The sequence below is a fragment of the Phyllobates terribilis genome, unplaced genomic scaffold (genome assembly GCF_046119375.1).
Source record: "Phyllobates terribilis strain yellow unplaced genomic scaffold, ASM4611937v1 Scaffold_2__4_contigs__length_985480577, whole genome shotgun sequence".
Classification (NCBI taxonomy): Eukaryota; Metazoa; Chordata; class Amphibia; order Anura; family Dendrobatidae; genus Phyllobates; species Phyllobates terribilis.
Genome location: NW_027362762.1, coordinates 56,722,853 through 56,744,705, shown reverse-complemented (window position 1 = coordinate 56,744,705; position 21,853 = coordinate 56,722,853). Strand labels below are relative to the sequence as shown.

The 21,853-nt window shown below is 40.6% G+C and overlaps 1 protein-coding gene across 10 annotated transcripts in view; it reads left to right on the top strand.

Annotated features, from left to right (window-relative positions):
• Window positions 1–21,853, top strand: part of DLG2 (discs large MAGUK scaffold protein 2) — a 1,666,258-nt gene that overhangs the window by 1,520,025 nt on the left and 124,380 nt on the right. Inside the window, exon 1 of one of the 10 annotated variants that reach the window (XM_073661731.1) lies at window positions 5,881–6,083. The exons of the other annotated variants lie outside the window; for them this stretch is intronic. The gene's annotated coding sequence lies outside the window, so the exon portion shown is untranslated. Of the gene's footprint in view, window positions 1–5,880; window positions 6,084–21,853 lie in introns of those variants that run through there. 10 annotated transcript variants of the gene reach the window in all.

The following is a 21,853-nucleotide window of genomic DNA, read 5'->3' as shown; positions in this document are numbered from 1 at the left end:
GATAAATGATATATATGGGATAGATAGATAATAGATAGAAGGATAGATAGATGATAGATAGATGATAGATAGATGATAGATAGATGATAGATAGATGATAGATAGATGATAGAGAATAGATAGATAATAGATAAATGATATATATGGGATAGATAGATAATAGATAGAAGGATAGATAGATAGATGATAGATAGATGATAGATAGATGATAGATAGATAATAGATAGATAGATAATAGATAGATGATAGATAGATGATAGATAGATAGATAATAGATAGATAGATAATAGATAGATCATAGATAATAGATAGATAATAGATGATAGATAGATGATAGATAATAGATAGATAGATGATAGATAGATGATAGATGATAGATAGATGATAGATAGATGATAGATAGATAATAGATGATAGATAGATAGATAATAGATAGATAATAGATAGATAGATGATAGATAATAGATAGATGATAGATAGATAATAGATAGATAATAGATAGATGATAGATAGATGATAGATACTAGATGATAGATGATAGATAGATGATAGATAGATACTAGATGATAGATGATAGATAGATGATAGGTAATAGATAGATAATAGATAGATGATAGATAGATGATAGATAGATAGATGATGGATAATAGATAAATAATAGATAGATGATATATAGATAATAGATGATAGATAATAGATAGATAGATAATAGATAGATAGATGATAGATAATAGATAGATGATAGATAGAAGGATAGATAGATGATAGATAGATAGATGATAGATAATAGATAGATGATAGATAATAGATAGATGATAGATAATAGATAGAAAGATAGATAGATGATAGATAGATAGATAATAGATAGATGATAGATAATAGATAGATAATAGATAGATCATAGATAATAGATAGATGATAGATAGATGATAGATAATAGATAGATAGATAATAGATAGATAATAGATGATAGATAATAGATGATAGATAGATGATAGATAATAGATAGATGATAGATAGATGATAGATAGATGATAGATAGATGATAGATAGATGAGAGATGATAGATAGATGATAGATAGATAATAGATGATAGATAGATGATAGATAGATAGATGATAGATAATAGATAAATAATAGATAGATGATAGGTAATAGATAGATAGATAATAGATAGATGATAGATAGATGATAGATGATAGATAGATAATAGATAGATAGATAATAGATGATAGATAGATGATAGGTAATAGATAATAGATAGGTGATAGGTAATAGATAGATAGATAGATGATAGATAATAGATAAATAATAGATAGATGATAGATAGATAATAGATGATAGATAATAGATAGATGATAGGTAATAGATAGATAATAGATAGATAATAGATAGATGATAGATAGATGATAGATACTAGATAGATAGATGATAGATAGATAGATGATAGATAATAGATTATAGATAATAGATAGAATAGATAGATAGATGATAGATAGATAATAGATGATAGATAATAGATAGATAGATAATAGATAGATACTAGATAGATAGATAATAGATAGATCATAGATACATAATAGATAGATAGATAGATAATAGATAGATGACAGATAGATAGATAAATAGATAGATAATAGATAGATAGATAATAGATAGATGACAGATAGATAATAGATAGATGATAGATAAGATAGATAATAGATAGATAGATAATAGATGATAGATAGATAGATGATAGATAGATAATAGATGATAGAGAATAGATAGATAATAGATAAATGATATATATGGGATAGATAGATAATAGATAGAAGGATAGATAGATGACAGATAGATAATAGATAGATGATAGATAATAGATAGATAATAGATAGATAGATAATAGATAGATGATAGATAGATAGATGATAGATAGATAATAGATAGATGATAGAGAATAGATAGATAATAGATAAATGATATATATGGGATAGATAGATAATAGATAGAAGGATAGATAGATAGATGATAGATAGATAGATGATAGATAGATAGATGATAGATAGATAGATGATAGATAGATAATAGATAGATGATAGATAGATAGATAATAGATAGATGATATATAGATAATAGATAGATAGATAATAGATAGATAGATAATAGATGATAGATAGATGATAGATAGATGATAGATAGATAGATAATAGATAGATCATAGATAATAGATAGATAATAGATAGATAATAGATAGATGATAGATAGATGATAGATAATAGATAGATATATGATAGATAGATGATAGATAGATAATAGATAGATGATAGATAGATACTAGATGATAGATGATAGATAGATGATAGATACTAGATGATAGATGATAGATAGATGATAGGTAATAGATAGATAATAGATAGATGATAGATAGATGATAGATAATAGATAAATAATAGATAGATGATAGATAGATAATAGATGATAGATAATAGATAGATGATAGGTAATAGATAGATAGATAATAGATAGATAGATGATAGATAATAGATGATAGATAGATAGAAGGATAGATAGATGATAGATAATAGATAGATGATAGATAATAGATAGATAGAAAGATGATAGATAGATGATAGATAATAGATAAATAATAGATGATAGATAGATAATAGATGATAGATAATAGATAGATGATAGGTAATAGATAGATAGATAATAGATAGATAGATGATAGATAATAGATAGATGATAGATAGATAGATGATAGATAATAGATAGATGATAGATAATAGATAGATAGAAAGATAGATGATAGATAGATGATAGATAATAGATAAATAATAGATGATAGATAGATAATAGATGATAGATAATAGATAGATGATAGGTAATAGATAGATAGATAATAGATAGATAGATGATAGATGATAGATAGATAGAAGGATAGATAGATGATAGATAGATGATAGATAATAGATAGATGATAGATAATAGATAGATAGAAAGATAGATGATAGATAGATGATAGATAATAGATAGATAGAAAGATAGATGATAGATAATAGATAGATGATAGATAATAGATAGATCATAGATAATAGATAGATGATAGATAATAGATGATAGATAATAGATAGATAGATGATAGATAGATGATAGATAATAGATAGATGATAGATAGATGATAGATAGATAATAGATAGATAATAGATAGATGATAGATACTAGATGATAGATGATAGATAGATGATAGATAGATACTAGATGATAGATGATAGATAGATAGATGATAGGTAATAGATAATAGATAGATGATAGATAGATGATAGATAGATGATAGATAATAGATAAATAATAGATAGATGATAGATAGATAATAGATGATAGATAATAGATAAATAATAGATAGATGATAGATAGATGATAGGTAATAGATAGATAGATAATAGATAGATAGATGATAGATAATAGATAGATGATAGATAGATAGAAGGATAGATAGATGATAGATAGATGATAGATAATAGATAAATAATAGATGATAGATAGATAATAGATGATAGATAATAGATAGATGATAGGTAATAGATAGATATCTAATAGATAGATAGATGATAGAAAATAGATAGATGATAGATAGATAGAAGGATAGATAGATGATAGATAGATGATAGATAATAGATAGATGATAGATGATAGATAGAAAGATAGATGATAGATAGATGATAGATAATAGATAAATAATAGATGATAGATAGATAATAGATGATAGATAATAGATAGATGATAGGTAATAGATAGATAGATAATAGATAGATAGATGATAGATAATAGATAGATGATAGATAGATAGAAGGATAGATAGATGATAGATAGATGATAGATAATAGATAGATGATAGATAATAGATAGATAGAAAGATAGATGATAGATAGATGATAGATAATAGATAGATAGAAAGATAGATGATAGATAATAGATAGATGATAGATAATAGATAGATCATAGATGATAGATAGATGATAGATAGATGATAGATAGATGATAGATAGATGATAGATAGATACTAGATGATAGATGATAGATAGATGATAGATAGATACTAGATGATAGATGATAGATAGATGATAGGTAATAGATAGATAATAGATAGATAATAGATAGATGATAGATAGATGATAGATAGATGATAGATAGATGATAGATAGATGATAGATAATAGATAGATGATAGATAATAGATAAATAATAGATAGATGATAGATAGATGATAGATAATAGATAAATAATAGATAGATGATAGATAGATGATAGATAATAGATAAATAATAGATAGATGATAGATAATAGATAGATCATAGATGATAGATAATAGATAGATCATAGATGATAGATAGATGATAGATAGATGATAGATAGATGATAGATAGATACTAGATGATAGATGATAGATAGATGATAGATAGATACTAGATGATAGATGATAGATAGATGATAGGTAATAGATAGATAATAGATAGATAATAGATAGATAATAGATAGATGATAGATAGATGATAGATAGATGATAGATAGATGATAGATAGATGATAGATAGATGATAGATAATAGATAGATGATAGATAATAGATAAATAATAGATAGATGATAGATAGATGATAGATAATAGATAAATAATAGATAGATGATAGATAGATAATAGATGATAGATAATAGATAGATGATAGGTAATAGATAGATAGATGATAGATAATAGATAGATGATAGATAGATAGAAGGATAGATAGATAGAAGGATAGATAGATGATAGATAGATAGAAGGATAGATAGAAGGATAGATAGAAGGATAGATAGATGATAGATAGATGATAGATAGATGATAGATAGATGATAGATAGATGATTGATAGATGATTGATAGATAGATGATTGATAGATAGATGATTGATAGATAGATGATTGATAGATAGATGATTGATAGATAGATAGATGATTGATAGATAGATAGATGATTGATAGATAGATAGATGATTGATAGATGATTGATAGATAGATAGATGATTGATAGATAGATGATTGATAGATAGATGATTGATAGATAGATGATTGATAGATAGATGATTGATAGATAGATGATTGATAGATAGATGATTGATAGATAGATGATTGATAGATAGATAGATGATTGATAGATAGATAGATGATTGATAGATAGATAGATGATTGATAGATAGATGATTGATAGATAGATAGATAGATGATTGATAGATAGATAGATAGATGATTGATAGATAGATAGATGATTGATAGATAGATAGATGATTGATAGATAGATAGATAGATAGATGATTGATAGATAGATAGATAGATAGATGATTGATAGATAGATAGATAGATAGATGATTGATAGATAGATAGATAGATAGATGATTGATAGATAGATAGATAGATAGATAGATGATTGATTGATAGATAGATAGATAGATAGATGATTGATTGATAGATAGATAGATAGATAGATAGATGATTGATTGATAGATAGATAGATAGATGATTGATAGATAGATAGATAGATAGATGATTGATAGATAGATAGATAGATAGATGATTGATAGATAGATAGCTGAGAGAGATATGACAGAGACTCCTCATCCCCTCAGTCCCTATTACATTTTCTTTGGAAAACTAATTTGCATTTCTTGCTGACAATATTAAAGCTTCTTTGAATTAGCTAAAAAGATCGAAAGATGAATTGATGGATAAGTATCAGCCGCAGCGCTCCTCCCCGGTCTGTACTGACGGCTTTGCTCCTGTGCACACTGTTCTGTGTCGCTCTCCGGTTCCACCTTAACAAGGCGCAGTGAGTGACATGTCGGGAGGAGGAGGCTCGTGGTTTGGCTCCTCCATCCTCAGCAGCGATGACTGTGAGGCGGAGTGTGCGCGGTGTGCGGGCAGTGTGCGGCTGCTCCTCGTGGACTCTGCCGCTTCTCATGCTTCTTCCTTCCCGGACCGGCTCTGTCTTCAGATGGCTGCAAGAAGCGGAGCCCGGAGCCGCACTCAGCCCTGCCCGGTGCCCGCTGTAGAGGCAGCATAAGCCGCCGCCAGGGTGAGTGACCCCTCATTGTGCCTCCTCAGTGCAAGTCTGCAAAGCCCGACACCCCGAGCCCGACACCCCGAGCCCGACACCCCGAGCCCGACACCCCGAGCCCGGCACCCCGAGCCCGGCACCCCGAGCCCGACACCCCGAGCCCGACACCCCGAGCCCGACACCCCGAGCCCGACACCCCGAGCCCGGCACCCCGAGCCCGACACCCCGAGCCCGACACCCCGAGCCCGACACCCCGAGCCCGACACCCCGAGCCCGGCACCCCGAGCCCGACACCCCGAACACGACACCCCGAGCCCGACACCCCGAGCCCGACACCCCGAGCCCGACACCCCGAGCCCGACACCCCGAACACGGCACCCCGAGCCCGACACCCCGACCTGTGCACCCCGAGCTGTGCACCCCGAGCCCGACACCCCGACCTGTGCACCCCGAGCTGTGCACCCCGAGCCCGACACCCCGACCTGTGCACCCCGAGCTGTGCACCCCGAGCCCGACACCCCGAGCCCGACACCCCGACCTGTGCACCCCGAGCTGTGCACCCCGAGCCCGACACCCCGAGCTGTGCACCCCGAGCCCGACACCCCGACCTGTGCACCCCGAGCCCGACACCCCGAGCTGTGCACCCCGAGCCCGACACCCCGACCTGTGCACCCCGAGCCCGACACCCCGAGCTGTGCACCCCGAGCCCGACACCCCGACCTGTGCACCCCGAGCTGTGCACCCCGAGCCCGACACCCCGAGCCCGACACCCCGAGCCCGACACCCCGAGCTGTGCACCCCGAGCCCGACACCCCGAGCTGTGCACCCCGAGCCCGACACCCCGAGCCCGGGCAGGAGAGCGGTCACATCACTGATACTGCACAACCGTGCGCGGGAATACACCGGGAGCCTGTGAGCAGCCGCCACTGTGTGTACTGCGCTGTTATATCTATTACTATTATCTGTCCCATATCTATCTATCTATCTATCTATCTATCTATCTATCTATCTATCTATCTATTATCTATCTATCTATCTATCTATCTATCTATCTATCTATTATCTATCTATCTATCTATCTATTATCTATCTATCTATTATCTATCTATCTATCTATCTATCTATTATCTATCTATCTATCTATTATCTATCTATCTATCTATCTATCTATCTATCTATCTATCTATTATCTATCTATCTATCTATCTATTATCTATCTATCTATTATCTATCTATCTATCTATCTATTATCTATCTATCTATCTATTATCTATCTATCTATCTATCTATCTATCTATCCTCGTGTATTTACCTCACAGACATTTCTACTTTTCCGTTGCTTTTTCTTCGCTTCCATTGATTGTGACTTCACATAATAATGACTTTGTGTAACTGGGAGTAATTTCATGGAGACATTGTGCCCCTCTCTCATCACACGGAGCACTGACAGTACAGCGGGGGAATAATCCATGAACAAGGGGCATCACTGTGTGCCGTGTACTGTACCCTCTATATCCTGGTGATGATATCGCTGTGTGCCGTGTACTGTACCCTCTATATCCTGGTGACGATATCGCTGTGTGCCGTGTACTGTACCCTCTATATCCTGGTGACGATATCGCTGTGTGCCGTGTACTGTACCCTCTATATCCTGGTGATGATATCGCTGTGTGCCGTGTACTGTACCCTCTATATCCTGGTGACGATATCGCTGTGTGCCGTGTACTGTACCCTCTATATCCTGGTGATGATATCGCTGTGTGCCGTGTACTGTACCCTCTATATCCTGGTGATGATATCGCTGTGTGCCGTGTACTGTACCCTCTATATCCTGGTGACGATATCGCTGTGTGCCGTGTACTGTACCCTCTATATCCTGGTGACGATATCGCTGTGTGCCGTGTACTGTACCCTCTATATCCTGGTGACGATATCGCTGTGTGCCGTGTACTGTACCCTCTATATCCTGGTGACGATATCGCTGTGTGCCGTGTACTGTACCCTCTATATCCTGGTGACGATATCGCTGTGTGCCGTGTACTGTACCCTCTATATCCTGGTGATGATATCGCTGTGTGCCGTGTACTGTACCCTCTATATCCTGGTGATGATATCGCTGTGTGCCGTGTACTGTACCCTCTATATCCTGGTGACGATATCGCTGTGTGCCGTGTACTGTACCCTCTATATCCTGGTGACGATATCGCTGTGTGCCGTGTACTGTACCCTCTATATCCTGGTGACGATATCACTGTGTGCCGTGTACTGTACCCTCTATATCCTGGTGACGATATCGCTGTGTGCCGTGTACTGTACCCTCTATATCCTGGTGACGATATCGCTGTGTGCCGTGTACTGTACCCTCTATATCCTGGTGACGACATCGCTGTGTGCCGTGTACTGTACCCTCTATATCCTGGTGACGACATCGCCTCTGTGCCGTGTACTGTACCCTCTATATCCTGGTGACGACATCGCTGTGTGCCGTGTACTGTACCCTCTATATCCTGGTGACGATATCGCTGTGTGCCGTGTACTGTACCCTCTATATCCTGGTGACGACATCGCTGTGTGCCGTGTACTGTACCCTCTATATCCTGGTGACGACATCGCTGTGTGCCGTGTACTGTACCCTCTATATCCTGGTGACGACATCGCTGTGTGCCGTGTACTGTACCCTCTATATCCTGGTGACGACATCGCTGTGTGCCGTGTACTGTACCCTCTATATCCTGGTGACGACATCGCTGTGTGCCGTGTACTGTCACCCAGCTTTCCCAGACTCCTGCATGTCAGTCATGTTTCCTGAGCTTCTGATAGTCAACTATGTGTAATTATACTGTAAGATGTGGCTGTCACACAGCTTTTCCGGACTTCTTAATGGCAAGTCTGTCTAGTTATGGTGTGATAGGGATACAAGCTAATAAAGATTCAGTTGTCAGTGAGGCAGCCGTATTGGTTGTCACCCCGCTTTCCTTGGCTCCTGAATGACGTCTTTCTAGTTATACAGATATATTTGATATATATTGGATGATTTTCTACCAAACCAGGTATATTTGTCATGCTGGGCTCAAAGGGGTCAACATTGATTATCACCCAGCTTTCCCAGGATCCTAAATGACAGGTATGCCTAGTTATAGAGAGACTTACTAAAGGGATATGTATCTAGTTTTATTCATCAGAATTACAATGTGAGGGGTGTGAGACGGGTATCCTGGTTTTCACCAAGCTTTCCCATGATCCTAAGTAACAAGTCTGCCTAATTCTAGAGTGATACTTTGCAGATGGAAGTTTCTCCATATAGTGGATCCCGTTGTGTAGGCAGTAGTTTAAGAGTAGCATTTTGGCTGTTACCCAGCTTTGCCTGGATCCTGGATGCCAAGTCCGCCTTGTAATACAGTGATACTAGAGAGGTTCATGTCCCTACATTACATGACAGCTTTGTAAGTAAGAACATTTATAATGGGGTGTAAGCTCAGCCATATCGTCACCCAGCTTTCCTGGGCTCCTGAATGTCAAGTCTGTCTAGGTATTTAACAATTCTTGAGATGGAGGAATGTGTCTGCATAGCAATTAGAGGTTCATCATTCAGGATTCTGTAGGGGCCAGCCATATTGGTTTTCACCCAGCTTTGCTTGAATCCTGAATGGCAGCTCTTTCAAATTGATGCTATATATGAGTTATGTGAGCGATATCTCTGATGTCACCCAGCTTTCTTAATCTCCTAAATGACAAGTGTTTCTAATTACGCAATAGTTGAGAGAAGGATGTGTCGCCATATAAAAAGGTAATTTTGTCATTAGAAACTCCTGTGGGTGTAAGGAGAAGCCATGATGATTGTCACCCAGCTTTCCCAGGCTGCTGAATTACAAGTCTGTCTAGTTATTCCATAATATGTGATTGAGGATAGAGGATTATATCTACATAACACAGTAGATTCTGGGGCAATTTTAAGGCGCCCATATTGGTTGTCATCCTACTTTCCCAAGCTCCTGAATGACAAGTCTGCCTAGTAATACAATAATAATCTATGCATGGATGTGTCTACATAACTAGATAGAATTGCCATTCAGGACTCCTATGTTGGTGTGTAGGATCAGCCATGTTTCTTATTACCCAGCTTTCCCAGACTCCTGAATGACAACTACTTAATAATACAGTGATGCTTAAGATAGATATATAGAAAGGGATGTGTCTCTATATAAAGAGGTAGTTTTGCCATTCTGGGCTGAAAGAGCAGCCACATCGGTTATCATCCAGCTTTTCTGAGCTCCTTAATGATAAGTCTGCTTGTTATAAAAGAAACCATTTTGGTTGTCACCCTACTTTCCTAGACTCCTGATTTCCAGATCTGCCTAGATATACAATAATACATAATGGAAGGGTATATAAGGGTGACCATTTGTGTTGTCACCCAGCTTTCTGAGAGTCCTGAATGACAGGTCCCCCTAGTTATACATGAGACAGGGGGACATATGTCTACATAACAATGCTGCTTCTAATTCAGTATTCTACTGTTGACTGTGGCGGCCATATTATTTGTCACCCAGCTTTCCCAGATACAGAATTTAAAGAGGATACCGTATATTTAGTTTCCAGCAGACAGGAGAACAGGAGTTATGCTCACCTCCCGATCTCCCAGCCTGCTGCTCCCTCCAGCGACATCAGCTGATAGCAGGCAGACGCCGTTTAGTAGAGGTACATAGGAATACCCCTTTAAACCCTTCCTGCTCCTTGACAAACTATGACGCTGTAGATCAGGTGTGGGTTTATGGAACAGGCTCAGGAACTGAACCTGCTGCACAAAAATGCAGGTGTCGGCTGCTGTCAGCCATTATTACGTTCCACGGTGAGTTTTTTATGTTGCGTATTTTCGAAAAAATGGAAATAATTTATTTTACGTAATGGGTGAAAATATGGTACAGAAAATCTGCAACATCGTGTGAACGTAGCCCTGAACGAACCCTTTCCAATACAAGAAGAAAAAATGGAATTGTCAGAATTGCTGTTTTTTTTTTAGTTGCCTCATGGACCTCCGCTAAACAAGGCAATAAAAGGCGATCAACCTGTCCATTGTACCCTAAAATATCACCAATAAACTACAGCTTGCCGTGCTGAAATTAACCCCCACACTGCTTCATCCACAGAAACCATTTTAAAAAAGTTATGGTCTAGTAATATAACAACACAAAACTATTTATTTATTTTAAGTGACTACAACTTTCTTTCTTTCTATCTATCTATCTATCATCTCATATCTATCTATCTATCTATCTCATATCTATCTATCTATCTATCTATCTATCTATCTATCTACAGTGCATTGTGAAAGTATTTGGCCCCCTGGAACTTTTCTACCTTTTGCCACATTTCTGGCTTCAAACATAAAGATATAAAATTCTAATTTTTTTGAGAAGAATCAACAACAAGTGGGACACAATCGTGAAGAGGAACGAAATTTATTGGATATTTGAAACTTTTTTTACAAATTAAAAACTGAAAAGTGGGGCATGCAATATTATTCGGCCCCTTTACTTTCAGTGCAGCAGTTCAGGGAGGATCTCTGAATGATCCAATGTTGTCCTAAATGACTGATAACGATAACTAGAATCCACTGATCCAATGTTGTCCTAAATGACTGGTAATGATAAATAGAATCCACCTGTGTGTAATCAAGTCTCCGTATAAATGCACCTGCTCTGTGATAGTCTCAGGGTTCTGTTTCAAGTGCAGAGAGCATTATGAAGACCAAGGAACACACCAGGCAGGTCCGAGATACTGTTGTGGCGAAGTTTAACCCTTTCGCAACCTTGGGTTTTGTCGTTTTTGCTTTTTCGTTTTTGCTCCCCTTCTTCCCAGAGCCAGAACTTTTTTAATTTTCGTTCAATATGGCCATGTGAGGGCTTATTTTTTGCGGGACGAGTTGTACTTTTCAACGTCATTACTAGTTTTATCATTTCATGTACGGGAAAACGGGAAAAAAATTCCAAGTGTGGTAAAATTGCAAAAAAAGTGCAATACCACAGTTGTTTTTTTTTTATCACGTTCACTGAATGCTAAAACTGACCTGCCATTCTTATTCTACAGGTCATTACGAGTTCATAGACGCCAAACATGTATAGGTTCTTTTATATTTAAGTGGTGAAAAAAAAATCCAAAATTTGGTAAAAAAATTAATTAAAAAAAAAAAAGCGCCATTTTCAGAGACCTGTAGCGCCTCCATTTTTCGGGATCTGGGGCAGGGTGAGGGCTTATTTTTTGCGCGCCGCGCTGACGTTTTTATTGATAACATTTTGGTGTAGATCCGATGTTTTGATTGCCCGTTATTGCATTTAATTGCAATTTTGCGGTGACCAAAAAACGTAATTCTGGCGTTTAGAATTTTTTTCTCATTACGCTGTTTACCGATCGGATTAATTATTTTTTTATATTGATAGATCGGGCGATTCTGAACGCGGCGATACCAAATATGTGTATGTGGGGTTTATTTTTTATTTTATTTTGAATGGGGCGAAAGGGGGGTGATTTAAACTTTTATATTTTTTTAATTTTTTTTATTTTTCTAAATTTTTTTTTTCACTTACTGCATGCTTCAATAGTCTCCATAGGAGACTAGAAGCAGCAGTTGTCTGATCGGCTCTGCTACATACAGGGGACCAGCAGATCCCCTGCATATAGCAGAATTGGTCCTGTGCTATGAGCGCCGACCACTAGGTGGCGCTCATAGCAACCAGATCATGACAACCACAGGCGTCTGCTGCAGACCCTGGGTTGTCATGCACGCCCATCGGCGACCCGCGATCACGTGACGGGGTCGCTGGTGGGCAGGGCTTAGGACGCACTTCCAGGAAGCGCGCGTTAAATGCCGCTGTCGGAGATTTAACAGGTTAACAGCCGCGGGTGGATCGCGATTCCACCCGCGGCTGTTGCGGGCACATGTCAGCTGTAAGAATCAGCTGACATGTGCTCCGTTCAGTGAGGGCTCAGCGCAGCAGACCTCACTGAACGGGCAGTACACAAATGTGCGTACTAATACGGCATGGGCTCTAAAGGGGTTAAAGCCGGATTTGGATACAAAAAGATTTCCCAAGTTTTAAACATCTCAAGGAGCACTGTGCAAGCGATCATATTGAAATGGAAGGAGTATCAGACCATTGCAAATCTACCAAGACCCGGCCGTCCCTCTAAACTTTCATCTCAAACAAGGAGAAGACTGATCAGAGATGCAGCCAAAAGGCCCATGATCACTCTGGATGAACTGCAGAGATCTACAGCTGAGGTGGGAGAGTCTGTCCATAGGACAACAATCAGTCGTACACTGCACAAATCTGGCCTTTATGGAACAGTGGCAAGAAGAAAGCCATTTCTCAAAGATATCCATAAAAAGTCTCATTTGAAGTTTGCCACAAGCCACCTGGGAGACACACCAAACATGTGGAATAAGGTGCTCTGGTCAGATGAAACCAAAATCAAACTTTTTGGCCACAATGCAAAACGATATGTTTGTCGTAAAAGCAACACAGCTCATCACCCTCAAAACACCATCCCCACTGTCAAACATGGTGGTGGCAGCATCATGATTTGGGCCTGATTTTCTTCAGCAGGGACAGGGAAGATGGTTAAAATTGATGGGAAGATGGACGGAGCCAAATACAGGACCATTCTGGAAGAAAACCTGTTGGAGTCTGCAAAGGACCTGAGACTGGGACAGAGATTTATCTTCCAACAAGACAATGATCCCAAACATAAAGCAAAATCTACAATGGAATGGTTCAAAAATAAACATATTCAGGTGTTAGAATGGCCAAGTCAAAGTCCAGACCTGAATCCAATCGAGAATCTGTGGAAAGAGCTGAAAACTGCTGTTCACAAACGCCCTCCATCCAACCTCAAAGAGCTCGAGCTGTTTTGCAAGGAAGAATGGGCAAGAATTTCAGCCTCTCGATGTGCAAAACTGATAGAGACATGCCCCAAGCGACTTGCAGCTGTAATCGCAGCAAAAGGTGGCGCTACAAAGTATTAACTCAAGGGGGCCGAATAATATTGCACGCCCCACTTTTCAGTTTTGAATTTGTTAAAAAAGTTTAAGGGGTAACATTTCTCCTTATGGAGAGTGACACACCAGCTCTGGCACGTCAAGGTAAGGAGGCTTATTCGCCATGCAATGCTTCTCTGGGAAATTTAATATGCAAATTGCCTCTTCAGAGAAAAAGAGAACTTGTACTCTATAGCGCCACCTATTGGAAGCAGGAATCCTGCAAGTCACAATCAACCCTTTAACGAGTCGTGCAATATGACTTAAGATAAAAGCCAAATCAGAATCTCAATTTGCGGTGTTTCGGGCTGTTGGCCCTCGTCAGTGCAAAGTATGAGAACTGATTTGGTTAGGTGAGAGGCTCTGGACTGAGGTCTAAGGGGTAACATATCTCCTTATGGAGAGTGACACACCAGCTCTGGCACGTCTGACTTGTAGGATTGCTGCTTCCAATAGGTGGCGCTATAGAGTACAAGTCCTCTTTTTCTCTGAAGAGGCAATTTGCATATAAAAAAAGTTTAAAATATCCAATAAATTTCGTTCCTCTTCACGATTGTGTCCCACTTGTTGTTGATTCTTCCCAAAAAAATTAGAATTTTATATCTTTATGTTTGAAGCCAGAAATGTGGCAAAAGGTAGAAAAGTTCCAGGGGGCCAAATACTTTCACAATGCTATCTATCTATCTATCTATCTATCTATCTATCTATCTATCATTTTTGGAGTGCTGCCTGCACTTTCAATTCATGTTATTTTCAGTATACCTGCTTGCTGTCAGTAAATGAGAACACCCATGTTTCTATTCAGAGGCAGTAAACTTGTACATCACTTGTCCTGATATCAGCTGAGCAATCGATAAAATTGTATCCAGTGTAGATAACGCTCTGTGAGCTGTACACGTCTCTAGTGTATCCAGTGTAGATAACGCTCTGTGAGCTGCACGCGTCTCTAGTGTATCCAGTGTAGATAACGCTCTGTGAGCTGCACACGTCTCTAGTGTATCCAGTGTAGATAACGCTCTGTGAGCTGCACGCGTCTCTAGTGTATCCAGTGTAGATAACGCTCTGTGAGCTGCACACGTCTCTAGTGTATCCAGTGTAGATAACGCTCTGTGAGCTGCACACGTCTCTAGTGTATCCAGTGTAGATAACGCTCTGTGAGCTGCACGCGTCTCTAGTGTATCCAGTGTAGATAACGCTCTGTGAGCTGCACACGTCTCTAGTGTATCCAGTGTAGATAACGCTCTGTGAGCTGCACACGTCTCTAGTGTATCCAGTGTAGATAACGCTCTGTGAGCTGCACACGTCTCTAGTGTATCCAGTGTAGATAACGCTCTGTGAGCTGTACACGTCTCTAGTGTATCCAGTGTAGATAACGCTCTGTGAGCTGCACACGTCTCTAGTGTATCCAGTGTAGATAACGCTCTGTGAGCTGCACGCGTCTCTAGTGTATCCAGTGTAGATAACGCTCTGTGAGCTGCACACGTCTCTAGTGTATCCAGTGTAGATAACGCTCTGTGAGCTGCACACGTCTCTAGTGTATCCAGTGTAGATAACGCTCTGTGAGCTGTACGCGTCTCTAGTGTATCCAGTGTAGATAACGCTCTGTGAGCTGCACGGTCTCTAGTGTATCCAGTGTAGATAATGCTCTGTGAGCTGCACACGTCTCTAGTGTATCCAGTGTAGATAACGCTCTGTGAGCTGCACGCGTCTCTAGTGTATCCAGTGTAGATAACGCTCTGTGAGCTGCACGCGTCTCTAGTGTATCAGTGTAGATAATGCTCTGTGAGCTGCACACGTCTCTAGTGTATCCAGTGTAGATAACGCTCTGTGAGCTGTACACGTCTCTAGTGTATCCAGTGTAGATAACGCTCTGTGAGCTGCACGCGTCTCTAGTGTATCCAGTGTAGATAATGCTCTGTGAGCTGCACGCGTCTCTAGTGTATCCAGTGTAGATAACGCTCTGTGAGCTGTACACGTCTCTAGTGTATCCAGTGTAGATAACGCTCTGTGAGCTGCACACGTCTCTAGTGTATCCAGTGTAGATAACGCTCTGTGAGCTGTACACGTCTCTAGTGTATCCAGTGTAGATAACGCTCTGTGAGCTGCACACGTCTCTAGTGTATCCAGTGTAGATAACGCTCTGTGAGCTGCACACGTCTCTAGTGTATCCAGTGTAGATAACGCTCTGTGAGCTGTACACGTCTCTAGTGTATCCAGTGTAGATAACGCTCTGTGAGCTGTACACGTCTCTAGTGTATCCAGTGTAGATAATGCTCTGTGAGCTGTACACGTCTCTAGTGTATCCAGTGTAGATAACGCTCTGTGAGCTGCACACGTCTCTAGTGTATCCAGTGTAGATAACGCTCTGTGAGCTGCACACGTCTCTAGTGTATCCAGTGTAGATAACGCTCTGTGAGCTGTACACGTCTCTAGTGTATCCAGTGTAGATAACGCTCTGTGAGCTGTACACGTCTCTAGTGTATCCAGTGTAGATAACTGCTCTGTGAGCTGTACACGTCTCTAGTGTATCCAGTGTAGATAATGCTCTGTGAGCTGTACACGTCTCTAGTGTATCCAGGTTAGATAAACGCTCTGTGAGCTGTACACGTCTCTAGTGTATCCAGTGTAGATAACGCTCTGTGAGCTGTACACGTCTCTAGTGTATCCAGTGTAGATAACGCTCTGTGAGCTGTACACGTCTCTAGTGTATCCAGTGTAGATAATGCTCTGTGAGCTGTACACGTCTCTAGTGTATCCAGTGTAGATAACGCTCTGTGAGCTGTACACGTCTCTAGTGTATCCAGTGTAGATAACGCTCTGTGAGCTGTACACGTCTCTAGTGTATCCAGTGTAGATAACGCTCTGTGAGCTGCACACGTCTCTAGTGTATCCAGTGTAGATAACGCTCTGTGAGCTGTACACGTCTCTAGTGTATCCAGTGTAGATAACGCTCTGTGAGCTGCACACGTCTCTAGTGTATCCAGTGTAGATAACGCTCTGTGAGCTGCACACGTCTCTAGTGTATCCAGTGTAGATAACGCTCTGTGAGCTGTACACGTCTCTAGTGTATCCAGTGTAGATAATGCTCTGTGAGCTGCACACGTCTCTAGTGTATCCAGTGTAGATAACGCTCTGTGAGCTGCACACGTCTCTAGTGTATCCAGTGTAGATAACGCTCTGTGAGCTGTACACGTCTCTAGTGTATCCAGTGTAGATAACGCTCTGTGAGCTGCACACGTCTCTAGTGTATCCAGTGTAGATAACGCTCTGTGAGCTGTACACGTCTCTAGTGTATCCAGTGTAGATAACGCTCTGTGAGCTGCACACGTCTCTAGTGTATCCAGTGTAGATAATGCTCTGTGAGCTGCACACGTCTCTAGTGTATCCAGTGTAGATAACGCTCTGTGAGCTGCACACGTCTCTAGTGTATCCAGTGTAGATAACGCTCTGTGAGCTGTACACGTCTCTAGTGTATCCAGTGTAGATAATGCCTCTGTGAGCTGTACACGTCTCTAGTGTATCCAGTGTAGATAATGCTCTGTGAGCTGCACACGTCTCTAGTGTATCCAGTGTAGATAATGCTCTGTGAGCTGTACACAGTCTCTAGTGTATCCAGTGTAGATAACGCTCTGTGAGCTGCACACGTCTCTAGTGTATCCAGTGTAGATAACGCTCTGTGAGCTGTACACGTCTCTAGTGTATCCAGTGTAGATAACGCTCTGTGAGCTGTACACGTCTCTAGTGTATCCAGTGTAGATAACGCTCTGTGAGCTGTACACGTCTCTAGTGTATCCAGTGTAGATAACGCTCTGTGAGCTGCACACGTCTCTAGTGTATCCCTCTAGTGTATCCAGTGTAGATAACGCTCTGTGAGCTGCACACGTCTCTAGTGTATCCAGTGTAGATAACGCTCTGTGAGCTGTACACGTCTCTAGTGTATCCAGTGTAGATAATGCTCTGTGAGCTGCACACGTCTCTAGTGTATCCAGTGTAGATAATGCTCTGTGAGCTGTACACGTCTCTAGTGTATCCAGTGTAGATAACGCCTCGTGGAGCTGCACACGCGTCTCTAGTGTATCCAGTGTAGATAACGCTCTGTGAGCTGCACACGTCTCTAGTGTATCCAGTGTAGATAACGCTCTGTGAGCTGCACGCGTCTCTAGTGTATCCAGTGTAGATAACGCTCTGTGAGCTGCACACGTCTCTAGTGTATCCAGTGTAGATAACGCTCTGTGAGCTGCACACGTCTCTAGTGTATCCAGTGTAGATAACGCTCTGTGAGCTGCACACGTCTCTAGTGTATCCAGTGTAGATAATGCTCTGTGAGCTGCACACGTCTCTAGTGTATCCAGTGTAGATAACGCTCTGTGAGCTGCACACGTCTCTAGTGTATCCAGTGTAGATAACGCTCTGTGAGCTGTACACGTCTCTAGTGTATCCAGTGTAGATAACGCTCTGTGAGCTGCACACGTCTCTAGTGTATCCAGTGTAGATAACGCTCTGTGAGCTGTACACGTCTCTAGTGTATCCAGTGTAGATAACGCTCTGTGAGCTGTACACGTCTCTAGTGTATCCAGTGTAGATAACGCTCTGTGAGCTGCACGCGTCTCTAGTGTATCCAGTGTAGATAATGCTCTGTGAGCTGTACACGTCTCTAGTGTATCCAGTGTAGATAACGCTCTGTGAGCTGTACGCGTCTCTAGTGTATCCAGTGTAGATAACGCTCTGTGAGCTGTACACGTCTCTAGTGTATCCAGTGTAGATAACGCTCTGTGAGCTGTACACGTCTCTAGTGTATCCAGTGTAGATAACGCTCTGTGAGCTGTACACGTCTCTAGTGTATCCAGTGTAGATAACGCTCTGTGAGCTGCACGCGTCTCTAGTGTATCCAGTGTAGATAATGCTCTGTGAGCTGTACGCGTCTCTAGTGTATCCAGTGTAGATAACGCTCTGTGAGCTGTACACGTCTCTAGTGTATCCAGTGTAGATAACGCTCTGTGAGCTGTACACGTCTCTAGTGTATCCAGTGTAGATAACGCTCTGTGAGCTGCACGCGTCTCTAGTGTATCCAGTGTAGATAACGCTCTGTGAGCTGTACACGTCTCTAGTGTATCCAGTGTAGATAACGCTCTGTGAGCTGTACACGTCTCTAGTGTATCCAGTGTAGATAACGCTCTGTGAGCTGCACACGTCTCTAGTGTATCCAGTGTAGATAATGCTCTGTGAGCTGTACACGTCTCTAGTGTATCCAGTGTAGATAACGCTCTGTGAGCTGTACACGTCTCTAGTGTATCCAGTGTAGATAATGCTCTGTGAGCTGTACACGTCTCTAGTGTATCCAGTGTAGATAACGCTCTGTGAGCTGTACACGTCTCTAGTGTATCCAGTGTAGATAACGCTCTGTGAGCTGCACACGTCTCTAGTGTATCCAGTGTAGATAACGCTCTGTGAGCTGCACACGTCTCTAGTGTATCCAGTGTAGATAACGCTCTGTGAGCTGTACACGTCTCTAGTGTATCCAGTGTAGATAACGCTCTGTGAGCTGTACACGTCTCTAGTGTATCCAGTGTAGATAATGCTCTGTGAGCTGCACACGTCTCTAGTGTATCCAGTGTAGATAACGCTCTGTGAGCTGCACACGTCTCTAGTGTATCCAGTGTAGATAACGCTCTGTGAGCTGCACGCGTCTCTAGTGTATCCAGTGTAGATAACGCTCTGTGAGCTGTACACGTCTCTAGTGTATCCAGTGTAGATAATGCTCTGTGAGCTGCACACGTCTCTAGTGTATCCAGTGTAGATAACGCTCTGTGAGCTGCACGCGTCTCTAGTGTATCCAGTGTAGATAACGCTCTGTGAGCTGTACGCGTCTCTAGTGTATCCAGTGTAGATAATGCTCTGTGAGCTGCACGCGTCTCTAGTGTATCCAGTGTAGATAACGCTCTGTGAGCTGCACGCGTCTCTAGTGTATCCAGTGTAGATAACGCTCTGTGAGCTGCACGCGTCTCTAGTGTATCCAGTGTAGATAACGCTCTGTGAGCTGTACACGTCTCTAGTGTATCCAGTGTAGATAATGCTCTGTGAGCTGCACACGTCTCTAGTGTATCCAGTGTAGATAACGCTCTGTGAGCTGCACGCGTCTCTAGTGTATCCAGTGTAGATAACGCTCTGTGAGCTGTACACGTCTCTAGTGTATCCAGTGTAGATAACGCTCTGTGAGCTGCACACGTCTCTAGTGTATCCAGTGTAGATAATGCTCTGTGAGCTGCACACGTCTCTAGTGTATCCAGTGTAGATAACGCTCTGTGAGCTGCACGCGTCTCTAGTGTATCCAGTGTAGATAACGCTCTGTGAGCTGTACACGTCTCTAGTGTATCCAGTGTAGATAATGCTCTGTGAGCTGTACACGTCTCTAGTGTATCCAGTGTAGATAACGCTCTGTGAGCTGTACACGTCTCTAGTGTATCCAGTGTAGATAACGCTCTGTGAGCTGTACACGTCTCTAGTGTATCCAGTGTAGATAATGCTCTGTGAGCTGCACACGTCTCTAGTGTATCCAGTGTAGATAACGCTCTGTGAGCTGTACACGTCTCTAGTGTATCCAGTGTAGATAATGCTCTGTGAGCTGCACACGTCTCTAGTGTATCCAGTGTAGATAATGCTCTGTGAGCTGTACACGTCTCTAGTGTATCCAGTGTAGATAACGCTCTGTGAGCTGTACACGTCTCTAGTGTATCCAGTGTAGATAACGCTCTGTGAGCTGTACACGTCTCTAGTGTATCCAGTGTAGATAACGCTCTGTGAGCTGTACACGTCTCTAGTGTTTTTTTAATTCTGGACTACCCCTTTAAAGGGTCAAGTAGGCGGGTCTTGCTTCTCTTCATTCCTAATTTGCATATTAGGGGTCAGATCATGTAATTGTACCCACTAGTTCTCTTTTGTAGGTTCCTATATTCCCCGCACATGAGCTGGATCCTTCTATTTCACAGTTTCTTATCTTCCCTGAGTTTCTGCTATGGGAAATGTCACTTCAAGCAGCGAAGTGAATGAAGATGATTGTCCTCAGGGAAGAGGCATTAAGTGCAGCAAATTGACATTATGAGGGTAAATTATAGCCGGCAGCTCGGCTCGGACCACTTGACTTAGTCAGCCATTTACCTTACATAATTATTTTACAGTTGCTATTGGAGATGAGACATAATTATAAGATATCTGCAAATGTCTCTCAGTTTCGCGGAACTTCAGAATAAAGTGTGTAATGGAGATAAATGCAAGATATTGGCTTCTACTAATTTTGTCCAGCTGTTCTGACACTACAACTCCCAGCATGCCCTGATCATGGTCAGACTTGCATTTGACATGTATTAATGACTGTAGAATTTAACTCCAAAGCTTGCAGAATAGTGAGTGCAGCTCTGGAGTATAATACAGGATATAACTCAGGATCAGTAATGTAATGTATGTACACAGTGACTGCACCTGCAGAATAGTGAGTGCAGCTCTGGAGTATAATACAGGATGTAACTCAGGATCAGTAATGTAATGTATGTACACAGTGACTGCACCAGGAGAAGAGTGATTGCAGCTCTGGAATATAATACAGGAGGTAACTCAGGATCAGTAATGTAATATACCGTTGTGGCCAAAAGTTTTGAGACTTACACAAATTTTGGCTTTCATAAAGTTTGCTGCTTCACTTTTTATAGTAGTAATATGCATTAACTCTCGGTGACTGGAGTAGCAATTCTGACAAACG